The 22,803-nt window shown below is 41.9% G+C and overlaps 1 long non-coding RNA gene across 2 annotated transcripts in view; it reads right to left on the bottom strand.

The window, feature by feature from the left end:
• LOC132160023 (uncharacterized) overlaps positions 1 to 18,911 on the bottom strand; it is a 72,736-nt gene extending 53,825 nt beyond the window's left edge. Inside the window, exon 1 of one of the 2 annotated variants that reach the window (XR_009437933.1) lies at positions 18,804 to 18,911. This is a non-coding gene — a long non-coding RNA (uncharacterized LOC132160023). The remainder of the gene's footprint in view (positions 1 to 18,803) is intronic. The other variant, XR_009437932.1, reaches the window with a different exon arrangement.
• Positions 18,912 to 22,803: the final 3,892 nt, after the last annotated feature.

The raw sequence follows: 22,803 nt of genomic DNA, 5'->3' as shown, positions 1-22,803 counted from the left end.
AATATTTTGAAATATGTCATTGTTTTCTATTATCTTTCTTTGTATTTGCCGTTATGTTATGGCATTGTTTTCTAGGACCATGTTAATGATTTGAGTTTCCTGTTCAGGAGACAGAACACGTTCCCGACGCCTTGTGTTGGTAATCTTTCAGTTCTGCCAAACAAATACATAGTAAAATAGTGTAAATACAAAGTAGGTATACATTTCCTATATACATGAATCATACTTTACAGCATTTTTACAGTCCTACAGAACAGTCCACAGGCAATACTGTACTACTGTACTCATTGAATACTGTATTTATATGTAGTACTGCAATTTTCTCTAGAGTAAGATTTCTTACCTATTCTCATTTCGGAAAGTCCGGATGATGGATGCCACAGTGTACCTGCTCAAATTTGGCTGTACTCTTTGCCCAGCCTCCCTCATTGTTAGACCATGGTTGACCACATGATCAACTAAAGTGGCTCGGATCTCATCAGAGATTACGTTCCTTGGCCTTCCTCGTCCTCGTCCTCCTCCTCGTCCTCGTCCCCGTCCTCGTCCCCGTCCTCCTCCTCCTCCTCCTCCTCCTCCTACTCTCACTCCTCTGGCTCTGCCTCTGTTTCCAATGTTGGCATCCATTGTTCCATTGAAGAGCTCACCTGTTGCACTTTTATGCTAAAGCTCTGATTGCTAATTGTAAAACTGTGTGATGGGTGTTTGCCCATGTGATGAGTCAGTGTGCATATCTGAATGGCAGTGTGTTCCTTGTGAAAACAAGAAATTTTACAATTTGCTAATTGTACTTCTATTTATATTTTATGAATTTATTTTAAATTTTATTATATATTTATATATATATTTTTGTTTGTGTTTCTGACATAGAAACTAACTTTATTTAGCTATGTTAATTTAATGTTTTATATTGAGCAGTGGACAATGTTAGTTCCATATATGAGATACATATCTGTGTTAAAATGTATTGCTGGTCAGAAGAAAGACAAAGTTTCGCATTCGGTGTTAAAGCACTGTTGTTTGTCAGTGACTTGCCTCGCTTTTTCACATTGCACTCATTGTGAAACGGTCTTAACAATGACTAAGTCTTGCAGTAACACTTTAAAATACTGGTGCACAAATATGCAATAATTCACACTTAACTCATGTGCAGATAATCACGAGTTGATGTAGAACTCATGAAGAACTAAATCATTTATTACTACATCAGCAACTAATGAACATTCTATATGATTCATACATTAAGTAATAAATAAATCCATTTTACATGGTGTTTGGACATAAATGTGTATTGGCAGTGTGTGAACAACAGACCCTACACTGATAAAAGTCCACCCAATCCTCATTTTGTAATCCCCTTTAAACCAAATCAGTCTCACTAGGCCGGCCGTTTTGATTCTCTGTAAAATGTGACATTACATTGCATAGAGCGAGGCCGTGGTGTCTGATTGACAGCTCTGCATAGCTATAGTTTCCACCTGAGAGGTTGTACGCTGTCTTCCATTTTCTCTGTGCTCCAGCAGCTTTACTGTCAACAATGTCTCGTAACTAATCCCCGTGTTCTGTGTTTGGATGTAAGCTTTCATTTTCTCCCAACATCTATGCCACTGAGGACGCTGAGGATTACTTTCATTTTTCAAGGTAATGCACCTCAAAATCTGCTAAATACGTTTAATTAATATAACAAAGGAAGTTGAGGCCTAATGGTTCGAGATTCAGACTCGTAATCCAAAGGTTGTGGGTTTGAGTCTCAGGCCGGCAGGAATTGTAGGTGGGGGGAATAAATATACAGTGTTCTCTCCACCCCGGGCGCTGCAGCATAAATGGCTTCCCACTGCTCCGTGTGTGTGTGTGTGTGTGTGTGTGTGTGTGTGTGTTTGTGTGTGTGTGTGTGTGTGTGTGTGTGTGTGTGTGTGTGTGTGTGTTTGTGTCTGTTTGTGTGTGTTCACTGCTGTGCGTGTGCACGTTGGATGGGTTAAATGCATGAATCCCGAGTTTGGGTTACCATATTGTGTGTCATTTCAATGTCACTTTTTCACTTTTTATGTCTGCACAAATCATTTCACTGCTTTGTGAATGTCATGTCGTTGTTTGGGCTGAAATTTCAGGGACACATTCTGGGGACACCCAAGACCAATATTACATCTGAGAAAATAGGGGGCATAATAGGTGCCCTTCAAAGCAGACAACTAGAAATTGAAATGCATGGCTTCGACCCATAGTGGTAATTAACACATGAATTTACACTATATAATATGTTATTAGGGAATTAATAAATTATGACACAATTATGTAATAACAATTTGCTTGTATATTTTCTTGTGTCAATCTTTATTTTTTAGTTCCTCTTTTTGTGATTGCTTTAATTATGAAAACTATGTTTGTGCTGCTTAGCATGTTCATGAATTCAGGGGCGGATCAGTGAAAGGGAGGGGTGTGTTCCCTACTGAAAATATTGTATATTTAAGCAAAATGAATTTGAATGTACTTTAGTATAACTAAATGCATTTGTGGCATACAATAAATAGGTATACTTAAAATTAATTTTGTACTGAATGTATTTTAGTTGTGCCAAAGCAGTGCTTAATTTTAACTAAAGTTGTAACAAATATACTTAAGGGGACTATTTCAATTATACTTAAGTACACTTTAAATGTCCATTCTTGTATTTCAGTTTTGAAATGAGGTATTCACTCAACATGAACTTCAAATGCATATAGCTGGCATTACAAATTACACTTTAAGGGTGTTGAACAAACTGAGGTCATACTATCCTTTACCTTTAGTAACTTTAAAACTCATTGCAATGACATTCAAAGTAAACTTGAGGTGTGCTAATAGCATCAATTATTGCACGCTTTTAATGCAGTTAATTGATCTTTATAAATTATGGCACAACTTTATAATTCGTCCCTAACATTTACAGCATACCAGCCAACTCACTTACCCAAAGAACACCAGTGACGCAATGGGGACAGACATTTGAATATTAAATGTTGAAAACACCACGGACTGTATTTAAACCCGAGTCGCTGGAACACAAGCACCGTGGTACAGTAAGGTGGAGAAGTTTAAGATGATTCCAAGGGCCTGGTTTTTGATGGGGCCCCCGAGGGGAGATGTCTAACGAGGGTGTCATGATCGGTGTTACAGAACACACAGGAGAGAGAACCAATTGCGGGTATGTATTTATTAAAGGGGCAATCCAAAGAATAAACAGTCCAGGCAGGGGTCGATATCCAACAAATCCAAACATAAACAAAACACGAAGACAAGGCAAGATGACGGACATGAATTAACATTAACATTAAACAAGGACTCCGTAACACAGACTCAGACAGACCGGGTATAAATACACAGAACGATAATGAGGGAACAGGAGACAGGTGGGGAACAATCAATTACTCAACAAGGTGACCGAATAAGGGAACAGGAAGTGATAAGGTGACAGACACCGTGAGAAAGGGGGACATCTAGTGGAAACCCAGGGACACAACCCAGACACTGTGACAGTACCCCCCCTCTACGGAGCGGCTCCCAGATGCTCCACGACAGACACAAAACAGAGACCAGGAGGGAGGCGGACAGGTGGAGGCTCAGGGGGAGGGACGGAGGGCCAGAAATGAAAAACATGGGGAACAGACACCGGAAGTGTGAACACCCAACAGGGAGACCAGGAGGGAGGAGGACCGGAGGAGGTTCAGGGGGAGGGACGGAGGGCCAGACTGACAGAGAGGAACAGGGACAGGAGTGAACACAAGAACAAAAAACAACATGAAGCCCCCCAGGGCGGAGCAGAAGACCACCACGTCCTTGTGGTCGAGGCCAGAGTCCTCCAAGGCAGGGCAGAAGACCACCACAACCGTGTAGTCAGGGCGAGAGCCCCCCAGGGCGGAGCAGAATACCACCACGTCCTTGTGGTCGAAGCCAAAGTCCTCCAGGGCGGAGCGGAAGACCACCACAACCGTGTGGTCAGGGCGGAAGCCCCCCAGGGCGGAGCGGAAGACCACCACAACAGTGTGGTCAGGGTGGAAGTCCCCCAGGGCGGAGTAGAAGACCACCACAGCCATGTGGTCAGCACGAGAGCCCCCCAAGGCGGAGCAGACCTCCGTGCGGCCGGACCAACGGGACGACGAAACTCTGGTAATCCCCTGGTGTCTTTACTGGACTCCAGAAGATTGGTGCTGGCCTGACTCTGCTTGCGAAGATCATTGGTGACTGGCACTTGTTCATTAAGACCATTGGTGACTTGCACTTGTACATGAAGATCATTGGTGACTTGTATTTGCTCATGTAGATCAATGGTGACTTGCCTTTGTTCATGAAGATCACCGGTGACTTGACTCAGTCCTAGAAGATCACCCGTGACTTGACTCAGTCCTTGAAGATCACCAGTGACTTGACTTGACTCTGAAAGGTCAACGGTGACCAGCCTTGTCTCTGGAGAGTCCATGGTACCTAGCCCTGGCTCTGGAAGGTCATCGGTGACTAGCCCTGACTCAGGAAGGTCATCGGTGACTAGCCCTGACTCTGGAAGGTCAGCGGTGACTAGCCCTGACTCTGGAAGGTCAGCGGTGACTAGCCCTGACTCTGGAAGGTCAGCGGTGACTAGCCCTGACTCTGGAAGGTCAGCGGTGACTAGCCCTGACTCTGGAAGGTCAGCGGTGACTAGCCCTGACTCTGGAAGGTCAGCGGTGACTAGCCCTGACTCTGGAGGGTCAACTGGAACCCGACTCGACTCTGGAGAGTTCGCTGGAACCTGGCTCGACTCTGGGGGGTCAACAGGAGCCTGACTCGACTCTGGAGAGTCCACTGGAACCTGACTCGACTCTGGAGGGTCAACTGGAACCTGACTCGACTCTGTAGAGTTCCCTGGAACCTGACTCGACTCTGGAGGGTCAACTGGAACCTGACTCGACTCCAGAGGATCAGCTGTGACTGTCATCCTGTGCAGCGGCGTTGGGCAAGCAGCCATCTTGGGCCATGACTCTGGACAGGTGGCCATCTGGTGCTGTGGCACTGGGCTGGCAGCCATCCTGTGCTGTGGTGCTGGATTGACGGCCATCTTGGCCTGTGGCGCTGGATTGATGGCCCTCTTGGGCCATGACTCAGGACGGGTGGCCATCCTGGACCTTGGTTCTGGATAGGTGGCCAACTTGGGCATTGGCGCTGTGTGAGTGTCCATCTTGCGCTGTGGCACTGGGCTGACAGCCATCTTGTGCTGTGGCGCTGGATTGGCGGCCATCTTGGGCCATGACTCTGGACGAGCGGCCATCTTGGGCCTTGGCGCCGGGTTAGCGGCCATCTTGCGTTGTAGTGCTGGTCTGGCGGCCATCTTGTGCGGTGGCGCTGGACTGGCGGCCATCTTGTGCTGTGGTGCTGGGCTGGCGACCATCTTGGGCTGTGGCGCTGGCTCTAATCCATTACACAGGAGAGAGAACCAATTGCGGGTATGTATTTATTAAAGGGGCAATCCAAAGAATAAACAGTCCAGGCAGGGGTCGATATCCAACAAATCCAAACATAAACAAAACACGAAGACAAGGCAAGGCAAGGCAAGGCAAGATGACAGACATGAATTAACATTAACATTAAACAAGGACTCCATAACACAGACTCAGACAGACCGGGTATAAATACACAGAACGATAATGAGGGAACAGGAGACAGGTGGGGAACAATCAATTACTCAACAAGGAGGAAGGTGACCAAATAAGGGAACAGGAAGTGATAAGGTGACAGACACCGTGAGAAAGGGGGACATTTAGTGGAAACCCAGGGACACAACCCAGACACTGTGACAGAGGGGGTGAAAGGATTTGGTGGCTTGATGGTCTCACAATAGGTTACACTTTGCATTTAAATGTAACACATGAATTGAAATTATTTTAATACATCATACATTGTTTCTCTTCATGCAGTTAACGTCTCTGAAGTTATTTGACATTTTATAATTTTTTTGGGCTGGTCAGGATAATTTTTACTAATTAATTTATTAATTCATACTGACAGACCAAAGGGCTGCACTCCACATTTCAAAGTGCAATGTTGTCATTGGATGTAGGGACATTAAACAACCAATAATGGAGGAAAAAGTTCGTTGGTACAGGTGCATTGGAGTGTATTAGGAATATATTAAAGTAATAAACCTTCTGATGAAGTATGTGAATGTCTGTCACCATTTCAAACTGACTAACTACATTATATGTTTTTTACATTTTACTTTTATAACTTATTTCGGTATGTATGTAATGCTGCTTTGCAATCATGCAAAACTGTGAAAAACAATTAATTAAAATAGTTAATATTTATAAAAAGTACTGCATGATTATGAATTATTATTATCTGCAACTCAAAACATTTATTTTTATCTATACTATTTCTATACTCAACAAGTAGAACTACATAAATATACACAGAATGTGATACTGTCTTTTCTCCCATAGCCTTAAGTGAGAAGTCCTACAGCAGCCTTAATGATATGACAACATACAGTACGTATTTTCAGAATACATGTCAATATATTTTTTATATACTTATCATAATATCAATATATTTTAAATACAATTAATTATATTTATTTTTCACTAGGGTTTGACAGGAATTACTCTACAAGTATCAGCAGTGTTTCTCAGAAATCACCTTCTGCACCTGTAAGTGTGTTGTTCAGAAGCTTACCTTTAGTTATCAGCACTGCAAATACACAGATGAAGCTGTAGGAACAGAAAGAAACAAGATCCTGTTAAATACTAAGACTCGACTGGGTTTTACTTACACATAACGCAAACGCGATGACTTAATACAAAGATAACACTCCAGAGGCAATGCTAACTGCTAATGCTAATAGAAAATTACTAAATAATATTGTTAATTATTCCCTCTCTAGATAAACCAGATAATCATTAATCAACCACTTCATGTCTAATGTGTTAATGGTGCTAAAAAGGTTCTAATCTAAACTAAAAATGGTCCCTTTTAATTCTAGTTTCAATAATGCATCAGCAAACCCACAACACAACAGACACAAACCAAAAAAACGGAGACGTGTTTTTCCACATAGCGTTCTGAACTCATCGAGCATACCTGATCATCATGGTCCCCTAATATTATCGCTATGTTTTATTTATAATGCATTCAAATATGTCTTAAATTAAGATTAAATACTAGGCTATTTTTTCTTCAGATAACAAAGTATCGAACAAGCTTCCGCATGTGCTACGTAATGACATCAGACGTAAGTGACGTCAACACCGTGTTAACGATATAAAAAGCGCACCAGAAATTTGTTATACGTATTCAGATTTACTTCAGTATATTCCAGACATTTTCGACAGAAAGCGACTTTCTCAAGTTTTTCATCGCATGTAGCCAACTCTTGATCTTTGACTCAGTCTTCACCATCAGTAATACTGAACAAGTCTCTGCTGTCCGTCACTGTGTCTCCAATCATATCTCTGTCATGTCTCGACTTCAGTTCCTCAGAGGATTCGTTTTGTTTCTCATCTTCATTTATCAGACTACAACTGTGCCAATTTCACTGTAAAATTATGGACCCTTTTCATAGACTGTCATGATGTGTTTCCACAGTTATTAGCATTGTATATATAGCAAATCGTTTATATTATTTTTATTTTTTATATACATTTATTTTATACTAGTTAAGTAATTAAATTAGGTAATTTAATTATAAAATAAATGTAATTGTAATCAGTTACAGTTACTGAGAACCAAATGTTTAATTACAGTAACTATTGAAATCCTAACAATTACAAAGGGGTTCTGAATTTATTTATTTTCACCCACATACAGATTAATTGATTTCTTTGATAAATTGCAGTGAATGCTCTAAAATATGACATACAGAATAGGACACGCTTTTTAAACAATTGTTAGTAGTTCTTATACTATACCTTCTGTCATGATGATTTATGACTTTGACCTTTGACCTTTTGACAGGTTGAACTTCCGGTGACCTTATGATGGATGGGTTGAACTTCCGGAATGAGTTCATGGGTTAACCTATGACCGTTTCCCACGCATCGATCATGTGGTTTTGACAAAAAGTTTTACCCTATTGCCCTAGTTAGTTCTAAATCATGGTTTTAGGAAACCCTCCCCTACGCTGTTTGAACTTTGTGGCAGTTAGGTTGTTTGAAGTTTGTGCCAGTTATACGGTTATGTGTGTGTGTGTCTCCCCCTCCCATTACATTCCTGAGCAGTGTATAAATGGGATAGGTGTGTTCTCGTTTACTTACTTTTACTATATAATATAATTAATTATCATGCTAAAGTTGGAAACATTTTAGTTATTTCATATATGTGACATTCAGTTATTTCACATTTATATATAAAACATTCTATAATTTATATAAGATTTATATAATTTATATAATATAATTAATTATAATGCTAAAGTTGGAAAACACATTTTAGTTATTTCACATTCATATATAAAACATTCTATAATTTATATAATATTTATATAATTTATATAATAAAATTAATTATCATGCTAAAGTTGAAAAACATTCTGTTCTTTTAAAAAGGTTATAAAAAGCTTACTAAAACCAACAGTTTTAGTTTTAGATAAAAATTACATAAAACATTCTATCCTTTATATTCTATCTTTTATATAATTTATATAATATAAATTATATAATCTTAAACAATTAAACTATGGTTGTCAAAAAATTATATCCTTTAAAAGTATATAATGGAACAATATATCTTACTAAAAAGAATAAAATAAAAATAAAAACTTCTTACATGTCTGTAAGTCTGGACGGTCTCTGACTTCAATGATCAAGACATCAGGGACTGAAATTATAATCCTAAAAGTTTAAAAATGTTTTACATTTAATACATCATTAAAAGTTGTAATAGAGTTGTTAAATTATTAAAAGTGGTAAAACAAAAACACTGTTTTTCCTGAATGACCTCACACTGTCTCAAAAAGTAAATGAGCCGCGTGCACGTGTCTGTGTCCGTCTATGCGCGCCCCCTCTCCGTCTGAGCTCTGACCCCCTCCTTTGCATACCAGAGTACGGTGAAATCTCACACTAACAAAAGTTGAAAACATGGCTTTAAAAGTATAATATAAATATCTTATTGATCCAATTGTTTTAGTTTTAGATGAATAAAAGTATAAATGAAATTCTTACTGAAACCAATTATTTTAGATAAACAAAATAATAAATAAAATTGTCTTACCTTATTTTAGAGAGAGTTAAAGAAGTAGCTCCTAACACATCATTGTCCATTGATGTCCACAAAAATGCAATGTATGAATGGATTCAAAATTGTTTTACACAACTAAATTCATATAGTCATTCCTGAATGTCTCTCAAAGCACCGTCTCAAAACATAGGGAGGCGCGCGGTATGTGTGTCAAAAAGTAAAACACACGTGTCTGTGTGTGTGTGTGTGTGTGTGTGTCTGTGCGCGCCCCTTCACATGTGAGCTCTGACATATGAAACAGGACCCCACTCCACATTCCTGAGCACGGTGAAAGTGAGATTAATATACATATAACATCATATACAATAATATAATATAATATCTTAATAAAAAATCTACTGAAATGCTTGTAAAAAGAATAAAACGCATCTTACATGTTTAGAAACTTACAACTCTTGAACTTACATGTTCAAGAAGCTCTTAAGAGACATAAATCACAAAGTGGTTCTCTCTCACACCAGCGTCTCTGACTCAGAGGACTGTATTCAGTGATGGGATGAGACATTGTGTTAGGGCTAAAATTACTTCAAAGTAAAATCTTAAAAGGTTAAATGATATCTTTTAAAAATAAAATTTAAATAAATTATTAAAAGTCTTAATAAAAACAAATATTCTACAACGATGGTCTGTGGAAAAATTCGACTTGAACTTAAAGTATATTTTTTTATTTATCATGGGTATGTAAAATAATTTGAAGTGTCACAAGTCATCTCACGCCTGTGAAATGTTCAATAATTTCTTAAGTTGTATCTGTGAGAAAATGACAACAACATAAGCCTATCTTCAGAGAGAGCAACCATGAGAACATTTAGAAACTGGGAATCTTCCAGAAATAAGGGTCTTCCGATCAGCGCAGAGAAAGAAGTTACTTGACAATAATGCTAACTTCAGGATATCGGATGACAGATGAGCCTCTGTGCATCGTGTCAGAGCGTATGTCATGTTAGTCTGCTAACGCCTTTCCAGAGCCAAAGTTTTGTACACACTAAATTTATTTCAAATCATAATCGTAAAATTAAAAGACTGTTTAAATCTTTAAAGTTTGAATACATACTTATCTTCTATTTATCTTTTAGAAGACTTGTGTATGATATAAATTATTTTGTTCAACGGTGACCTAAAATATAATTGTTATTAAACAATGCCTGTTCAAAACTTTAGATGGTTGAAAAACTGTACTTGGTCGTAAACTGTACTTAAATCTCATTTATATGAAAAAGATTCAATCAGCATTTTTTTGTCCATGCTGGGTTTAAATTTTATGGTGGGGGCTTTCCATAGCTATCCCGTACATCTAAAAACGACCATCACAGAAAACAAAATTTACAAAAAAAAAAAAAATGAAATAAATAAATAATTTAATAAAATGTAAAAAAAAAGTTTTAGCTAAATAAAAACACCTTACATTTCCAGACAGGCGAAGTAGTTCATTATGCAACAATCCAAAAAAAAAAAAGCAAATAGCCCCAGACCCTTCAGTGATAAACTACAGTGTGAACTGAAGCTTCAGGATATAGGGCAACAGACCAGATGAGTCTCGGGGGACAATGTTGCAGTAGATCTAGTCTGCTAATGCCTTTCCAGAGTACATCCAGAGTTTACACTAATTTCATTTAAAAGCATAACCTTAAAAGTTTAAATCAAATCTTTAAAGTTTTATTAAAATCCTATCTTCTATTTATCTTCTTAGAAGATTTATGTATTATTGTTACTAAGCAGTGTCTGTCCAAAAAACTTTAAATTGTTACATACAACATACAACATGAAACATGTTGTCAAAGTTTGTCACAAAAATCCTAGGACTTCACATTGCTCTTATTTAGACAAAGTTATATCATTTGGAAAATCAAAGTAAAAATCACACATCGTCTTAATTCAAAGTATAAGTATAAGTAAATAATATAATTTTTTTTACTTGTATCTCCCGAACTAGGGTGAAACCCTTTACTGAGAATATACTATCGGTCATCTACTCAGAATACATGTAGAAGTTTCAAATGTTAGCATTAGCTGATGGTGACCGCATGACTTTGGGGAGAGCTGTAGCACGAAGCATGCCCTTCGACCTCCTCGATTTTGGAGGCTTTTTTGTTAAAGATTTCTCCCATCTAGCGGTTCACCCATCTACTCACTTTTTCAAATGAGTGTTGCAACTGCGGTAGCTGTTATGCGTCAAGAATCTATGACAACATGTCTTCCAATAGCACATCATCGAGTTTAATTGTACATGTTCTACCGTTATGCCGCCTATATAATGATTTACTCAACCAAGCAATGGAAAAAGCTTGTAATTTTGACTTACCCTGTCGAGAAGAAAGCAGGCACCCTTTCATTAGCTCTTTCCACCTGGGAAAAGCTATCCTGATATTTATTTACATACCGATCAATTAAATTTTAGCTTTTTGGCTTTTTGGGGGGATTTTGTCCCGTGCAGTGCAGCCTTTCAAATGTGCCGAGGACTGTATCAACGCCTCCCATATGGTCTAGCAGTTAGGATTCCTGGTTTTTCATCCAGGCTGCCTGGGTTCGACTCCCGGTATGGGAAAACAAATTTCACAAATACAATTATATTGAATTCAGAAAATTTCACTATGGAATATTTACTTTATCTATCATAATTTCAATTTAGTACGTCATCATTTCAACTTTTCATCTCATAATGTATGACGCATAGTCATAATTTCAACTTTTTAAGTCAGAATTACAATTTTTGTCAATGACGCCTTTTTAAGGTAATACTTAAAACGTTTTTAAGTCATAATTTGGTTGTTGACTATAGTAGAGTTGATGATGAAACTTTTTGAGTTAGGCTAGTGATTTTTGGCCCTCTCTGCTCTTTTTCAAGATGGCGGAACGACACGGAAGCCTCCTTGGACTTACCCTCCCCATGTAGATAAAGATAATAAATTAGGTCAGATCATTGGCAGAGATCATTTTACACCCATGGGGACATATTTATTAAAAAAGACAATGATTTTAGCTAATAAAATACCATTTTTCAACCGAGCGAATCTGCACATGAGAGGCCTTCAAAAGTTTCAAAAGGCCTTCAATGGTTCAATGTGTAATGGTTGTGTAAAAATCAAATACTGTATTACACTTTTCAAATGATAATCTAGCTTTAAAGTTTCACAAAGTCTGACACAAGGCCATTAACATGTTCTTTTTGCTTATTTCTAGGTGACCGAGCAGATAATGTACCTTTATCTATCCTTTTCAATGTATCGGCAATGCAACAGTGTGAAGAAAGGTTGCTCACATTTGTCTACTGGCCCTTAAGAATAACTGTTCGACCAGACCAATTGGCTAAGGCTGGTTTTTACTATGTTGGTTGTAATGATGACGTGAAGTGCTTTTCTTGCGATGGTGGACTCAGATGTTGGGAGTCTGGTGATGATCCATGGGTAGAACATGCCAAGTGGTTTCCAAGATGTGAATACCTGTTGCAAGAAAAGGGCCTAGAGTTTGTTCATCAGATTCAAGCAAGATTTCCAAGACTAATCGAATGTGGAGTGGGGTCCTGTTTCATATGTCAGAGCTCACATGTGAAGGGGCGGGCACAGACACACACACACACACACACACACAGACACGTGTGTTTTACTTTTTGACACACATACTGCGCGCCTCCCTATGTTTTGAGACGGTGCTTTGAGAGACATTCAGGAATGACTATATGAATTTAGTTGTGTAAAACAATTTTGAATCCATTCATACATTGCATTTTTGTGGACATCAATGGACAATGATGTGTTAGGAGCTACTTCTTCAACTCTCTCTCTTAAATAAGGTAAGGCAATTTTATTTATTATTTTGTTTATCTAAAATAATTGGTTTCAGTAAGCATTTCATTTATACTTTTATTCATCTAAAACTAAAACAATTGGATCAATAAGATATTTATATTATACTTTTAAAGCCATGTTTTCAACTTTTGTTAGTGTGAGATTTCACCGTACTCTGGTATGCAAAGGAGGGGGTCAGAGCTCAGACGGAGAGGGGGCGCGCATAGACGGACACAGACACGCGCACGCGGCTCCTTTATTTTTTGAGACAGTGTGAGGTCATTCAGGAAAAACAGTGTTTTTGTTTTACCACTTTTAATAATTTAACAACTCTATTACAACTTTTAATGATGTATTAAATGTAAAACATTTTTAAACTTTTAGGATTATAATTTCAGTCCCTGATGTCTTGATCACTGAAGTCAGAGACCGTCCAGACTTACAAACATGTAAGAAGATTTTTATTTTTATTTTATTCTTTTTAGTAAGATATATTGTTCCATTATATACTTTTAAAGGATATAATTTTTTGACAACCATAGTTTAATTGTTTAAGATTATATAATTTATATTATATAAATTATATAAAGGATAGAATATAAAGGATAGAATGTTTTATGTAATTTTTATCTAAAACTAAAACAATTGGTTTTAGTAAGCTTTTTATAACCTTTTTAAAAGAACAGAATGTTTTTCAACTTTAGCATGATAATTAATTATATTATATAAATTATATAAATATTATATAAATTATAGAATGTTTTATATATGAATGTGAAATAACTAAAATGTGTTTTCCAACTATAGCATTATAATTAATTATATTATATAGTAAAAGTAAGTAAACGAGAACACACCTATCCCATTTATACACTGCTCAGGAATGTAATGGGAGGGGGAGACACACACACACATAACCGTATAACTGGCACAAACTTCAAACAACCTAACTGCCACAAAGTTCAAACAGCGTAGGGGAGGGTTTCCTAAAACCATGATTTAGAACTAACTAGGTCAATAGGGTAAAAGCTTCTGTCAAAACCACATGATCGATGCGTGGGGAGTGTTTCCTTTACCGTTTAAACTAGCCGTCAAAAACTATGATTATTAGAACTAACTAGGTCAATAGGGTAAAACTTTCTGTCAAAACCACATAATCGATGCGTGGGGAGTGTTTCCTTTACCGTTTAAACTACCTGTCAAAAACCATGATTTAGAACTAACTAGGGCAATAGGGTAAAACTTTCTGTCAAAACCACATGATCGATGCGTGGGAAAGGGTCATAGGTTAGCCCATGAACTCATTCCGGAAGTTCAACCCATCCATCATAAGGTCACCGGAAGTTCAACCTGTCAAAAGGTCAAAGGTCAAAGTCATAAATCATCATGACAGAAGGCATAACCTTTGGCGAACGGACCTCTCACTTTAGAAATCCTGACGACGTCGCCGACTTTGAAATTAAATACGGGAATCTCTGGCCTTCTTTATATCGCCTACAAGTTTTGAAACACTTCATCCTCGTTTACTTTGCCGACGTCCACGGGTCTCATTCTGATACTTCGATGATAACTGGTGTTGTACCCCTGCATGATGTCTTGTAAAACATCTATGTATCGACGGGAATTTGTAGCCGTTAAAAATCTCCACATACGACTTTTTAAGGTTCTATTAAATCGTTCCACGACGCTGGCTTTCAAATCGGTAGCGGTAGCGAAATGATTGATGTCGTGCTTTTTCATCACATCTTGAAATTGTTTGTTTAAAAATTCCTTTCCCTGATCCGTCTGCAATTTCTGAGGCACGCGGCCCTCTTCCAGGATAAAGTCGAACGCTCTAGTGACCTCGAGACCGCTCTTATTCTTCAACACGCGAACCCAGGCATACTTGCTAAATACGTCAATGCACGTCAGCAGATATTTATGACCCTCGTTGTCCTTAGCGTAGGCTATCATGTCGACGAGATCGTCCTGGAACTGAGTATCGACCCCAAACACGACCACTCTGTTTCGCTTGTATTTTATAGGCGCTGGTTTGTGTAATGTGTAAGCGTCCTCACCAGCCAGCCATTCTGAAACCTGTTTATCGCTTAGACGCACCCCGCTGTCTTTCAAGACGGTGTCTTTTAATCGTTTTTTACCCCCTAAAGAGCCCGGGTTGGAGGGCGTATAATAAGCCTCTTTCATGAGCTCCGCCATGGTGCCGTCGCAACCGTTGGAAAAGAATGACGCGTACAAGCGGTTTGAATCAATCTTTTATTAAAAAAAAACGTTACAGGATATAATAAAAGATAGTAAACATGGATATAATAGAAGATAGAAATACTATAAGTAAAATGGATATAATAGAGGATAGAAAACATACATACATACATACTATAAGTAAAAATGGATAAAATACAAAACATACATACTATAATAAAAAAATACATAAAGAGACTAAGTAAAATGGTATTAATACAACATGTAAAAATACACACTCTAAGTAAAAAATGGGATTAATATGATTCAACATCCAAAATGGATATAATGACTTTACATACACAGACTAAAAAGTAAAATGGTTATAACAGGGATGTTACAGGATACAAAATGGATTAATAATACCGTCAGTGGTAATCTAACCAGAAAAGAAAATCGCGGCAGGCCATCATGTTTTTGTCTAGGATGTAATCGACGTACATTAAGACAATTTTGTCTACGTTTTTAATCACTTCGACGATTTTGACAACGTCGTCCTGATCGTCGGAGTCATATTCTTTTGATTTCTTCATTAGCTCGGTACAGACATCCGCCACGTACGTACAAGTACACAGCAGATCGGTGATCCCGAGCGGGGATTGTGATTCACACAGCATATCTAGAACCTGTTTTATCATTACAATGGGTGGATTGTCACCGTCAACACATTTGTCCGTCATATAGTCCCATGAGCTAACCAGTCCTCTTATATACACCATATTTTTCTTGAGATTTGCCCCGCGCACGGTATCGTGACACGGAGTATCGGGGTGGGATGCGTCCATAATAATCTTGCTCACGAGATCGGTCATCTGCTCTCTGTAATGCGCTTTAAACAATAATTCCATACAAAACTTTAGGCTACAGGCTGCACCCATGTTGGAGGTGGTTTGGTCACTGGCCATTCGCGTTGGGGAGATTTTCCCAGAGATCAATGACGTCGCCGACTATTTCCTTGCAGGGTTTGTCCAGAAGTCTCGCCCTGATTTCTTCCACCTTGGGGACGATAAATGGTTCATCTTTTAATTCGCGCAGAATAGTCCCGACTGTTCCTTGAATACGATGGGGTTGAGATTTTAACCCGCACCTCTCCAGGAGGGTAGTGATAATGGAATGAAAAGAGGGTTTAAACAGCTTGCCCGAAAGTTCTTCAAAGTGTGTGTCGAAGTAGTAGTTGGGAGGGTCAAACAGACAGGAATGTTGCAGCTGGCTAGGATGGTCAATCTCACAGCCCTCGCACTCGTCCTTCTGCTTATCGTTGATGAGATGTTGCAGCAAAACCACGGTTGCGGCTTTTACGATTTTGAATCCGACGTCGGTGAAACATGCGTCTGTGGCGTCGAAGCCAGGATTAGAATGAGGAAGTGTTCGGTGAAGTGTTCGAATGTAGATGAGTCGTGCGATAGGACCCCTAAACTTTTATCCCCTCCGTGGGGGCAGGTGCTCCCGATCACCGGATCCGAGTCTAAGCTACGTTTGATAGCCGGACCAGAGTCGTTTTGGAGGTCCGAGGCTTTAGAGGTGACGATGTTGCCGGGAGCCCAATCGTTTTCAAAGCACGATTGCAACTCTATGCGCCGTCTAACCGTTTTAGCAGAGACCCAGTCATTGTGGATGCCCGATGGACCGCCGGCGTCAGTCGGAGTATGTAGGGTTGTGTCGTCGTCGGGAGGGTCGAGAATGCTGTCGAAAGAGATACCGCAGCTGCATACGTGGTCTTCAGCCAAGGTTTATAAATGATGCTTGGGAGGGTTGGGTCGCGGTATTTTATGATCGCTGTGGAAAAGGGGAGGGGGCGTTGGAGCACTTCAACCTTGATTTATACGCGACGTTGGCGAGGTCCGACCGCGGAGCTTTAGGATGGGTGTAGTGAATGGGCGGGGACGGCAGAGAGTATGTGCTGCTCCGCGCACATCTCTCGGGGTGGAACAGTTGCACTTTAATTTTGTTGTATCCGTCATGCATGTCACACCATTTGAACATTTTGTTGATGATTGAAAAAACCCTATTCAGTAGATCCAGATCGCACCACTTGAACAAAAATTGCATTTCATACAGATTGTGATGCTCGTTAGGCAGGATGCCCCCAAACCGAGTGTTGTTGAGCTTTGTCTTGTCTTTACACCTGAATATGTAAACAGAATCATTCGACCTCTTTTGAGTATGGTCACCCACCACACGGTACCGGACATTCAGGGTCGCCCCATCCCACTCCGCCACATACAAAGGCTCCTCGCCACCATCATTCAGATTCTTCCAGACATGTTTGTAAAATAGAGACCAGTCTTTTTCAGGAAATACCAGACACTCGTCTTTCCCTGCCTGAAACTCACCGAGGCCGTCGGTGGTGTAGAGCGTAACAACTCGAGTTGGTTTGTGAAATTTGTATCCGAATACGCGGTTACTACGCATCATAAATTCACCTTTAGTCCATTCCGAAATTTCATGGAGAAAACTTTTCAACGGGATGTGTCCGAAAGGTTTTCTCGGCGCCATAGTCAGACTATCCGCCATCCTGTTGCTCGGCCCGGCATCTGCCGATTGAGGGGAGGATAAACCATCCATGCTCATGTAGCTCATGTTTCCCTTTCCGGTAGTGCATGTAGAACACACCGATCCCATTTATACACCGCTCAGGAATGTAATGGGGGGGGGGGAGAAGCGATAATAACTGGGATAAAGTTCAAACAAGTTAGCTGGCACAAATTTCAAACAAGCTAACTGCCACAGACTTCAAACAACCTAACTGGCACAAAGTTCAAACAGCTTCTGTCAAAACCACATGATCGATGCATAGGGAGGGTTTCCTAAAACCATGATTTAGAACTAACTAGGTCAATAGGGTAAAACTTTCTGTCAAAACCACATGATCGATGCGTGGGGAGTGTTTCCTTTACCGTTTAAACTAGCCGTCAAAAAATATAATTTAGAACTAACTAGGTCAATAGGGTAAAACTTTCTGTCAAAACCACATGATCGATGCGTGGGAAACGGTCATAGGTTAGCCCTTGAACTCATTCCGGAAGTTCAACCCATCCATCATAAGGTCACCGGAAGTTCAACCTGTCAAAAGGTCAAAGGTCAAAGTCATAAATCATTTGACAGAAGGTATAGTATAAGAACTACTATTGTTCTATTTTCTATTTGCGTTTATGTAGTCTATATACTTCTTTTTTTCAAAGTATTTCTGATTTTGTGGTGGCTGTGCTTTAAAATGATAAACTCTTAAAGTTTTCGAAAGAGACAAAATTGTAATCAGTGTTGAATGCTATAGTAAGGTTAACCTTGCCTGATTCACATGTTTGAAAAGATTAACAGTTGAAAACATTATTTAGAGAGTTAATAAAAATATTAAATGCAATCAGCTATATTACTTTAATAAAATAATTGAAATAGTTACACTATTTATTACATTTTAGATAGAGAACCTGTAATTTCTAACCTATTACATTTCCAAAGTAACTGTCTCAACACTGCTTATGTTTTCATATTAGTGAAATAAAGATGATTATACAAAATAATGAGTACATTTAATCAGTAACTTACATGAGTGTGAAAGTGAAGCTTCCTTTCGTAAACTCCTCTGAGAAATGTTGAATTTTTGGTCCTCAAGTGAATAATTTCTCTTAATGATGTTTTATATATTCCTGTCATGAAAATCCAGGTTCTCTTACGAGAGTTCTCTCGTACTGCGTCTTAGCTAAGACGCTACGGGAAAAGTCTCTTTTCACTAAAATACTGAAGCAAAAAATTATCCTTAATTTTGAATTTTTGTAAAGGGCATTTGCAGCAGTACACAGCCATAGGTGAGACGGCTCGCTCGCTCATTGGCTGCTCTGCAGCAAGTGCACAGCCTATCGAGCGCAGGCTGATGCAATATCAGACCAATTAGGACGCTTCGCGCCCATCATGCCACTTCCCGCCGAAACGGTTGTGGCCCAACCCTATAAAAGGAGCTCGAAAAGGCTGACTCACCTGATTTTTCATCTCTTCAGCGAAGCTCACGCATCGCTGGATCACGGAGGAAGCAAGCGCCGTCTGAGAGGCATATCAGCGGGACGAGCCATTCTGAAGCTGCTGGCCTCGCCGCCTTCCACTGCCGTTCCTGCTGCGCTGTCCGGCGCCTATATCCTTTCAATTCTGTTATATCCAGCTGTTCTTTATGCGTGTGTGTGTGTTCGCCCTGCGACACACACTCGTAAAAGATCTTGCATCTTTTTTAAGATGCCTTCCTGCGGCTCGTCAGAGCCCCACTCAGCGAGGGAGACCGGTACGTCATCTGTGTCTCCTGCCTGGGTGAAGATCATGCAGCGCTCGCGCTCGCTGACAGCGGATGCCCTCACTGCGAGCTGTTGCCATGGTGACTCTGAGGACTCACTTGGCCTTTTTCTCTGAGCCTGCATTCTCCACTGAGGCGCCGTAAAAGCGCCGCTTCCGGAGGGCTGGGCGAGCTCCGAGGATCTCGCGCCTTCTGCTCAGAAGCCCAGCAAACGAGCTGACATCGAGAAGGAACCGAGGCGAGTGCTCACGATGGCCGCGACGAGTCTCGGCCTCGAGTGGTCTGCACCGGCGCCCCTCCTCTCATTCCCGGCTGGATGGTAGTTTCCTTTCGGATGAGCGTACTTCTCAAAGCCCGCCTCATTTCTTCCTGAGCTTCACGTAGAGGTGGCAAAGGCTTGGAACGCTCCATATTCAGCGCAAACTCGTTCGTCTGTCTCACTAGCATTCTCCACACTGGATGATGCTAAAAACAGGAAATACCAGTCACTTCCGCCGGTGGAACAGGCGATAGCAACACACTTTTGTCCGCCCTCTGCTGGACGGCGGACGAAAGCGGTGTTGCCATCTGAAGCCTGCTGCATGACGTCACCTCTGCTCGCGCAAATCTTTTCTGCTGCTGAGCAGGCTGCGTCTGCACTTCACGCGATAGCTGCTTCATCGAAGCGCGGTGTACGAGTTCCGCTGTGGCCGAGCTCTCACCCAAGTGCGCCGCTGTTTCAGTTCCAGGAATTGTGACTGTCTCAGCGTTTTCTGCAGCGCGCAAGCCTGCACGGTTGCCCGCTTGCCTGCACACAAAAGCCATTATCACAACAGCTTCAGCAACGCAGCTCGAGACCCCCGTTCTCGCTCTACCGGCTGTAGCCCCGCGCCGCGGGGACCGGGCAGAGGATAACGGTGAGGCCGGGAGCCCCAAAGCCGTCCTAGGAAAGCGCCGGTGTACGAGTCGCCGCGGCCGAACTCTCACCTAAGCGCGCCGCTGTTTCAGTTCCAGGGATTGTGACTGTTTCAGCGTCTTTTGCAATGCGCAAGCCTGTACGGTTGCCCGCTTGCCTGCACACAAAAACCGTTATCAGGGCTGCCCAGATATTTCTCGAAGGAGGTGTAATTTCTGGTGTTCCGGCCACGGCCGATGGTGCTATAAATGTGGTGATGATGCCCACTGCTCAGTGCCCATCTCCACATATAAGCACAGCCCTTCTCACAGGGCTCGCGCCCATAAAAGCGACTCAGGTCGATCGCGCGCACTGCATAGTAAACGTGCCCACTCCTCAGTGCCCACAATCACTATGTCACACGCGTCATGTGGTTTCTGTAAAAACGAAGCCCGTGCACGTTCGTCCGGCCACGGCCGATGGTGCTATAAATGTAGTGACGATGCCCACTCCTCAGTGCCCATCTCCGCATGTAAGCACAGCCCTGCACACAGGGCTCGCGCCTATAAGATCGACTCAGATCGGTCACGCGCTCCACATAGTAAACGCGCCCACTCCTCAGTGCCCACAAACACTATGTTACATGCGGCGCGTGGTTTCTGTAAAAACGAAACCCGTGCACGTACGCTCTGCCCAGGCAGACAGCGAGTCAAAAGCAGTAAATGTGCACATTTGCAGCCCACGGTTACTCGCAGACATCACGAGTCCTATGGGACCCGCTCAGCCCTCCCTCGATCGGTTAAGTGCCGAGACGGGGTCGAGGAGGAGCGATCTGCCCGCTGTGATCAGCGCGCTCCCCGCCTCAAATGCCACAGGCGCAACGCCCATGTTGCAGCACACCGAAGCACCGCCATTGCCCAGGCAACAGAGCGCCCTTCGCATCCAGCCCTTAGCCATTCATGCGGATGCATGGTCAGCGCTTACAGGGGTTTCGGATTGGGTGCTAGGCATTATAAAGAGAGGCTACTCGCTACAGTTTTCTCGATGCCCTCCGCGCTTTTTAGCGCGCGTCGAAACCACGGTAAAAACAGAAGTAGCACACCTACTTCGGGCCGAAATATCAAAACTGTTTAGCAAAGGGGCTATAGAGCCTGTGTCTCAAGCTCAAAGCGAGGGGGGGCTGTACAGCAGATATTTTCTGGTGCCCAAGAGAGACGGGGGTCTCAGGCCCATACTGGATCTAAGACAGCTGAACAGGGCATTGATGAAACGCAGTTTCAGAATGCTTACGACCAGGAAGCTCCTCGCGCATATTCGCAGAGGGGACTGGTTCATGTCAATAGATTTGAAGGAAGTGTATTTTCAAATACAGATAGCGTCAAATCACAGGCGATATTTGAGATTCGCCTTCGAGGGTCAGGCATACCAGTTTACAGTCCTGCCATTCGGCTTGTCCGTAGCTCCTCGTACGTTTACGAGGTGCATGGACGCAGCGCTCGCTCCTCTCAGACTCAGAGGCATGCGAGTGCTGAACTATTTGGACGACTGGCTAATTCTGGCTCAATCACGAGCGGAGCTCGTGGAGCACAGAGCCGTTCTACTCGATCACCTCGAGAGACTCGGTCTCAGTGTCAACTGGGCGAAGAGTTCGCTGAACCCCAGTCAGACGATACTGTTCTTGGGTTTAGCTCTGGACTCACGTTCCAAGATGGCGCGGCTGTCACCACAGCGCGTTGAGCATGCAGCGCGCGGCGAGTTCTCTCCGCTGCGCCGTGACTGTTTCGCTCAGAGAATGTAAGAGGATGCTGGGTCTCATGGCCTCAGCATCTCCGGTTCTGCAGCTGGGCCTGCTCCGCATGCGCCCCCTGCAGTTCTGGCTGAAAGCGCGGATATCTGGTCGACTGCGTCTCAAGGTCAATCAAGGCTGCATTACAGCCCTGAAACCCTGGACAGAGATCGACTGGTACCAATCAGGTGTAAGCCTGGGGACTTCCTCGACAGTGAAGATGGTGTCGACGGACGCCTCCACGTTGGGAGGTGGAGCGCTGTTCGAGGGCACACCGTCCTTTGGCGTGTGGTCAGAACGGGAACTGTCCAGAACTGTCTGTAAATGCTGGCAGTGGAGAATGCGCTGACGCGTTTTTGTCCCCAAATCAAAGGCCGCCACGTCTTAGTCCGTTCGGACAACATGTCTGTGCTGTCCTACATAAATCACCAGGGCGGTCTCGGGTCCCGAAACCTGTACAGGCGGACGGAACGCCTCCTATGGTCTCTACACCCGCAAACAGTCTGGCTGTTGTGGGAGAGATTTGGCGGGGCGGAGGTGGACCTCTTCGCGTCCCACGAAAACGCTCACTCCCCCGCGTTCTTTTCCAAGAACGAAAGCACGCTAT

Source organism: Carassius carassius, chromosome 16 (genome assembly GCF_963082965.1).
Source record: "Carassius carassius chromosome 16, fCarCar2.1, whole genome shotgun sequence".
In the NCBI taxonomy this organism is placed as follows: Eukaryota; Metazoa; Chordata; class Actinopteri; order Cypriniformes; family Cyprinidae; genus Carassius; species Carassius carassius.
Note: the sequence above shows the minus strand (reverse complement) of the source record. Positions and strands in the feature narration are given on the sequence as shown.